The sequence below is a fragment of the Coregonus lavaretus genome (genome assembly GCF_964263955.1).
Source record: "Coregonus lavaretus genome assembly, contig: HAP1_SCAFFOLD_1450, whole genome shotgun sequence".
NCBI lineage: Eukaryota > Metazoa > Chordata > Actinopteri > Salmoniformes > Salmonidae > Coregonus > Coregonus lavaretus.
In genome coordinates this window covers 94,421-101,457 of record NW_028159516.1, presented here as the reverse complement: position 1 = coordinate 101,457, position 7,037 = coordinate 94,421, and positions in this window count along the sequence as shown.

The following is a 7,037-nucleotide window of genomic DNA, read 5'->3' as shown; positions in this document are numbered from 1 at the left end:
CTCTCTGTCTTTCTGACACACTTCAAATGCCCTGCACACCTCTCTCTTTCTCTCTGCCTCTGTCTTTATGGGAATGCCACTCTGACTGGCCCGTTATGCAACGGGACACGCCAGGCACCCCAAGGGGAGCCCTTCCCTTCCACCAGAACTGCTGCTGGACTTCTCTGGGCTGCCTAAAAGCTTTTACCTTTAACACAGCGCCCAGGACACAAAGAGGCCCATTTCTCCCTCCTCTCTGTCCTCCAGGGGAGGAGTGCATTGTCTTGTGAGGACCTGACGGCCTTGAATCAGCCATCAATTATTCAGACGATGGCAGATTGCATCCACCTTTAGCGACGCGCGGCAAAGGGGCTTTCAGGAGGAAGGGAAGTGGAGAGAGTGAGACCAACTCGGCCTAGACCTCAGGAATCGATACGGGCGGTGGCAACTTGCTCTTTGTCCCACACTCTCTCTCTCTCTCTCTTCCTCTCCCTCTCTTCCTTTCACTCTGACTCCCTCTCTCAATCTCACTCTCTCTTTCACTTCTTGTCACTCTCTCTCTCTCTTTGCGTGGGGCTGTGGCAGCCATGTGAGCCTTGTAGAGAGGCGTACTGCAGGGTCTGTTGAGGCCACCGTGTAGGCTCTGCTGAGGTTTTGGAGACATGCCCGTACGCGTCCCAGTCCCAGCTCCCCCTCTCTGTTTGTCTCGCTCTCTGTCCTGTCGGTCGTCTGAGCCGAGCTGACGAGCTGTAAGTGAGCTAGATGAATGTCCCCGTTCACCCGTGACACCTGGTTCCCCCAAAACACTGGGGCTGAAGGAACCTCAGGGATACAGGGGGGAAGAAAAAGGACTGGCTCTTTCTTGGACGGGTCCGACAGTTCTAGGGACCACCCAGGATTTGCGTGCTTGAGGTTTCCTCTACTTCTTGGTCTTTTTTTCTGAACCAAGATGTTGGCCCAGCCTGTTCTCCATGAAGAGGCCTCTGGCACACCTTTTCCATCTGCACTTTAGTCACTGTCACTGACTCACAAAGACCTGAATACTGTCTGATGTCACCGCCCACACAGGCTGACCTTCCAGGCTTCCAGACCTGGAAGCCTCTCCTCTCCTCTCACAGTCTGTTTGCTAATAGAATATCGGCTTACCCATCGAGCCAGCGCTGGCCGTACCAACCCCCCAAAAAGACAACAGCCCAGGTTTAAAGAGCCATTTAGCCTAATGAAGTGTAATTCACACCTGCTCCGGCTGAAGAGGGGCTGTTCCCCCCCCCCCCCCCCCCCCATCCTCGTCTTCGACGTGTGAACATACCACCAGGTTTCCTCTTTGCCTTTCCTGTCTGTAGCAGAATATTAAAATCATCAGAAATATTGTAAAAACCTGCGTGCCAATAAATCTGACCAGCAGCTTGCGACTTGAGGGGGAAAGAACATTTTGCGTGGGGGGGGGGGGGGGGTTGACTGGGTGGGGGGGTTGTTTGTTGGAAGAGTTGGATCACAATGGCCGCCGTCCAAGGTTGTCTAATAGTATCTGACACACTGTGCAATTTTGAGGCTTATATCAACATTGTTTTTACAGCTGTAATTAAGCCACCTAATCAGAAGCACATTGGTCAGGACAGTCTGGGGCTGCGAGGGGGCAGACGCACACACACACACACACACACACACACACACACACACAGTGAGCTCTGTTCAGCCCCGCGGCGCAGCAGCAGCACTGGGGTGGAGGCCAGCTGGGAACTGTGGGTGGGAGAGCATCCTGACACACACACACACACACACACACACACACACACACACACACACACACACACAGAGTATCTGTGAACTAGGGCCACACTAAAACAGCACAGATGCTGAGAAGAAGCAGGCCTTATGTGTCGGTGTGTGTGTGTCAGTGTGTGTGTGTCAGTGTGTCGGTGTGTGTGTGTGTCGGTGTGTGTTCTTGTGGTAACACTGAGTGTCTATGCAATTATGTATGAGACATTGTGTGTCTTTGCCGTGTTAGTGTGCATTGCATGTGTGTGTGTGTGTGTTTATAAAGTGAGCAATCATGCACTGGGCTTGTGTGCACAAGTGTATTTCCATGTGTGTCCGCACATATCCTTTTACATGTGTGTGTGTCAGTGTGTGCTTTCCTCTGTATGTGTGTGTGTGTGCGGTCGCTTCGGGGCCCTTAGAGGTGGGGCCCCGCCCTTGTCAGGGCCCGGTGCCGTGTCCCCCAGTCTCAAATGGCAGCTGCAGCACAGCCACAGCCCCAACGCAGCGAGACGGAGGAGGGCCGGGGCCAATGTCAACAGATGAGCTGGTCTGAACCGGCTGTCTTGCTGTGTGTTCTGATTGTAAATTGCGCCGGTGATGATTAGAGAACTCCAACACAGGATGTAGACTCTTAAAACTGTCCAGAGAAAATAATTTCCAACTATGTTCAGGAAAACGTTTAATTTTTTTTCTCGATCCCCAACCCCTCCTCTCCAACCCCCGCCTTCTTTAATTTAAACATCATGGGCTGTGTGAAGAGGTGGAAGGAGTTGGTGTGCAAATTAGTTTAAGGCCTCCTGAGTACGGGGCCAGACAATGGGGCCTGTTTAGCTGTTTCATCTTATCTCCCCCTACTCTCTCACACACACCCAGGCACTTACATGGACAGGTCAAGTACTGTGTGTCACCGGCAGTAAGGAGGGGAAATAGTTTCATGTGTGTGCTTGTTTGAACTTTACAGTATGTATGTGCACAGTACGTTTATTTAGAAGAGCTTTTGTTAGTTTGTATTGGCTTAACATGTTGGATGCATGCCTAAATGGGCAGTTTATGAGGATGCATTTTAAAGAGAAAGTGTGTGTGTGTGTGTGTGTGTGAGTGCGTGTGTATGTGTGTGTATATGCATGGCCAGTGTGTCTGTGTCCGTTTGTGTGTGCACGTACGTATGTGTGTTTGTGTACGTTCGTACGCGCTCGTGTGTGTTAATGCTATTATCCAGTTGTTTATTCCTCAACACGGCTGTGTCTCTCTCTGTCAGTTGGTGGGTTAGGAAGATCAATGACTCTGTTATAACAACAGCGGAGCTGTGAGGTTGATGGGGATGAATTCATATTGTTCTGCTCTTCTCCTCTACCGCCTCCTACTCACTGTGTCATGGGCTGCAGCCCAAATTGCACCCTATTCCCTATGTAGTGCACTACTTTTGACCAGTGCGTTATGGGACCTGGTCAAAAGTAGTGCCCTATGTAGGGAATAGGGTGCCAATTGGGATGAACATATGATGTCATCATCGTGGGACTCTGGCTCCAAATGGAGCGCTGGCCGCGGTTGGTCGGTACATTCAGTATGTTGCTGTTTCCTAAACGTCCCCGCAAACTAACGGCCGCTGCTGATGCATGTGGCTCCCACCGCCACAGCCCTGATCTCTCCCTCTCTGAATCATCACTACCCTCTGAGCATTGTGCTGATCTGTAACTCTGCACTCGCTGGAGCTTATGTTATGAGTGGGGAAGAAGCATGATGCAGAAGCTAGGGTGGATGGGTTGTTTTGCTTGATTTTGATATTGCATCCATGGATGTTATTTCGGGTTTTAGGTTTTTTAAAACCATTTGCATGGTAGTTTATATTTATCACAAGTATAGTGTGCTGATAAGATAAGTACACTTCCACTTTATACGATGGTGTTGTCATTTTAGCCTAAAACGTTAGAGGCATTGACATGGCATTGTTGTCAATGTAGCTTAAATGTCACGGTGTTAGAAATGGTGAGGTGTGGAATCAGGCGCAGAAGCAGATGTACAGTCCAACAAGACTTTACTAGCGAGTGCAAAATAATCCAAAAAACGGCCAGAGGCCAACAGACGCACACAGGCGTCAAAACGAGCGCACAAACACAGGGCGCAAAAACTCTCCTCAACCGAGGAGGAAGTAAATCGTAACTGGCGTACCGAAACACTGGTAACGCACAAACACCTGACACGAAACAATTACACACAACACTACACTAACAACAAGGAAACTAAATAGGGTGCTTAATGAGACATAACACAAGACAGGTGTGGCTAACAGACAAAACTAATCAAACAGGAAACATAGAACATGCAACGGTGGCAGCTAGAATTCCGGAGACGACGAACGCCGAAACCTGCCCGAACAAGGGAGAGAGGCAGCCTCGGCCGAAACCGTGACAGTACCCCCCCCTTGACGCGCGGCTCCAGACGTGCGCCGACTCCGGCCTTGGGGACGACCCGGAGGACGTGGAGCAGGGCGCGTCGGATACCCCCGATGGAATTCCGTCAGGAGCGACGGGTCCAAAATGTCTCTCCTCGGCACCCAGCACCGCTCCTCCGGACCGTACCCCTCCCACTCCACTAGATACTGAAGACCCCCCATCCGACGTCTCGAATCCAAGATGGACCTCACGGAGTACGCCGGTGCCCCCTCGATGTCCAATGGGGGCGGGGGAGTCTCCCCTATCTCATTTTCTTGGAGCGGGCCCGCTACCACCGGCCTGAGAAGGGACACATGGAACGAGGGGTTAATACACTTATACTCCACAGGTAGCTGTAATCTATAACATACCTCGTTCAACCTTCTCAGGACTTTAAATGGCCCTACAAACCGCCGACCCAGTTTCCGACAGGGCAGGCGGAGGGGCAGGTTTCTGGTAGAGAGCCAGACTCGATCACCAGGTGCGTACACCGGTCCCTCACTGCGGTGGAGATCAGCGCTCGCCTTCTGACGTCGGAGGGCCCGCTGCAGGTGGACGTGTGCAGCGTTCCAAGTCTCCTCCGAGCGCCGCGCCCACTCATCCACCGCAGGAGCCTCGATCTGGCTCTGCTGCCAGGGTGCCAGAACCGGCTGGTAACCTAACACACATTGAAATGGAGTCAGGTTAGTGGAGGAATGGCGTAGGGAATTCTGGGCCATCTCGGCCCAGGGAACGTACCTTGACCACTCCTCCGGCCGGTCCCGGCAGTATGTTCTGAGAAACCTACCCACATCCTGGTTTACGCGTTCCACCTGCCCATTACTCTCCGGGTGGTACCCCGAGGTGAGGCTCACCGAGACCCCCAACCGCTCCATAAACGCTCTCCAGACTCTGGAGGTGAATTGGGGACCCCGATCAGCCACAATGTCCTCGGGTACCCCGTAGTGCCGGAACACATGGGTGAACAGTGCCTCGGCAGTTTGTAGGGCAGTAGGAAGACCCGGCATGGGGAGCAAACGACAGGCCTTAGAGAACCGGTCCACAACGACCAGGATGGTAGTATTACCTTGGGAGAGGGGAAGGTCTGTTATAAAGTCCACAGAGAGGTGGGACCATGGTCGTTGTGGAACGGGCAGGGGTAGCAACTTACCCCTAGGCAGATGTCTAGGCGCCTTACACTGGGCGCACACCGAGCAGGAGGAAACATAAACCCTCACATCCCTTGCCAACGTGGGCCACCAGTACTTGGCACTAAGACAGTGCACTGTCCGGCCGATACCCGGATGTCCAGAGGAGGGTGACGTGTGAGCCCAATAGATCAATCGATCCCGAACCTCGAGCGGAACGTACTTCCGACCCTCCGGGCACTGTGGTGGACTAGGGTCGGTGCGTAACGCCCGCTCGAGCTCAGCATCGACCTCCCACACTACCGGTGCCACCAGACACGACTCAGGCAGTATGGGAGTGGGCTCCACGGACCTCTCCTCCGTGTCATACCGCCGAGACAGCGCATCTGCCTTACCATTCTGTGACCCAGGGATGTACGTGATCTTAAAAGTGAACCTGGTCAAGAACATACTCCATCTTGCCTGGCGAGGGTTCAGCCTCCTCGCCGCCCGGATGTACTCCAGGTTACGGTGGTCCGTCAAAATGAGGAAAGGGTGTTGAGCCCCCTCAAGCCAGTGCCTCCACACCTTTAGAGCCTGTACCACGGCTAACAGCTCCCTGTCCCCTACGTCATAGTTCCGCTCCGCCGGACTGAGCTTCTTAGAATAAAAAGCACAGGGGCGGAGTTTAGGTGGCGCGCCAGACCGTTGTGAAAGCACGGCTCCTAAACCGGCCTCTGACGCGTCCACCTCTACCTGGAACGGCAAAGAGGGATCCGGATGCGCCAGCACCGGGGCCGAGGTAAACAGGTCCTTCAGCCTCCCAAACGCCCTGTCCGCCTCGGCCGACCACTGCAGACGCACCGGACCCCCCTTCAAAAGAGACGTGATGGGAGCTGCCACCTGTCCAAAACCCCGGATAAACCTCCTGTAGTAATTTGCAAACCCCAAAAACTGCTGCACCTCCTTCACAGTGGTTGGTGTTTGCCAATTACGCACGGCCGACACCCGGTCTACCTCCATCTTCACCCCTGACGCAGACAACTGATAACCCAAAAAGGAGACCGACTCCTGGAAAAACAGACACTTCTCTGCCTTCACATACAGGTCGTGCTCCACCAGCCTCCGCAACACTCTACGCACCAGGGCCACATGCTCGACACGGGTAGGCGAGTACACGAGAATGTCATCAATGTACACAACCACCCCCTGCCCCTGCATGTCCCTGAAGATCTCATCCACGAATGATTGGAAAACTGACGGAGCGTTCATCAACCCGTATGGCATGACCAGATACTCGTAATGGCCCGAGGTGGTACTAAAGGCTGTCTTCCATTCATCACCCTCCCTGATGCGCACCAAGTTGTACGCGCTCCTGAGATCTAATTTAGTGAAGAAACGCGCCCCATGCAACGACTCAGTCATGGTCGCAATCAGCGGGAGTGGATAACTGTACTTCACCGTAATCTGATTGAGACCACGGTAATCGATGCACGGGCGCAAACCACCATCCTTTTTCTTCACAAAAAAGAAACTCGAGGACGCAGGGGAAGTGGAAGGCCGTATGTATCCTTGTCTCAGAGATTCGTCTATGTAAATCTCCATAGCTTTCTTCTCCTCCTGAGACAGAGGATACACATGGCTCCGTGGGAGCGCAGCTCCTGCCTGGAGGTCTATCGCACAATCTCCCTGCCTATGGGGTGGCAACCGCGTCGCCCTCGCCTTACTAAACGCAATAGCCAAATCCCCATACTCAGGG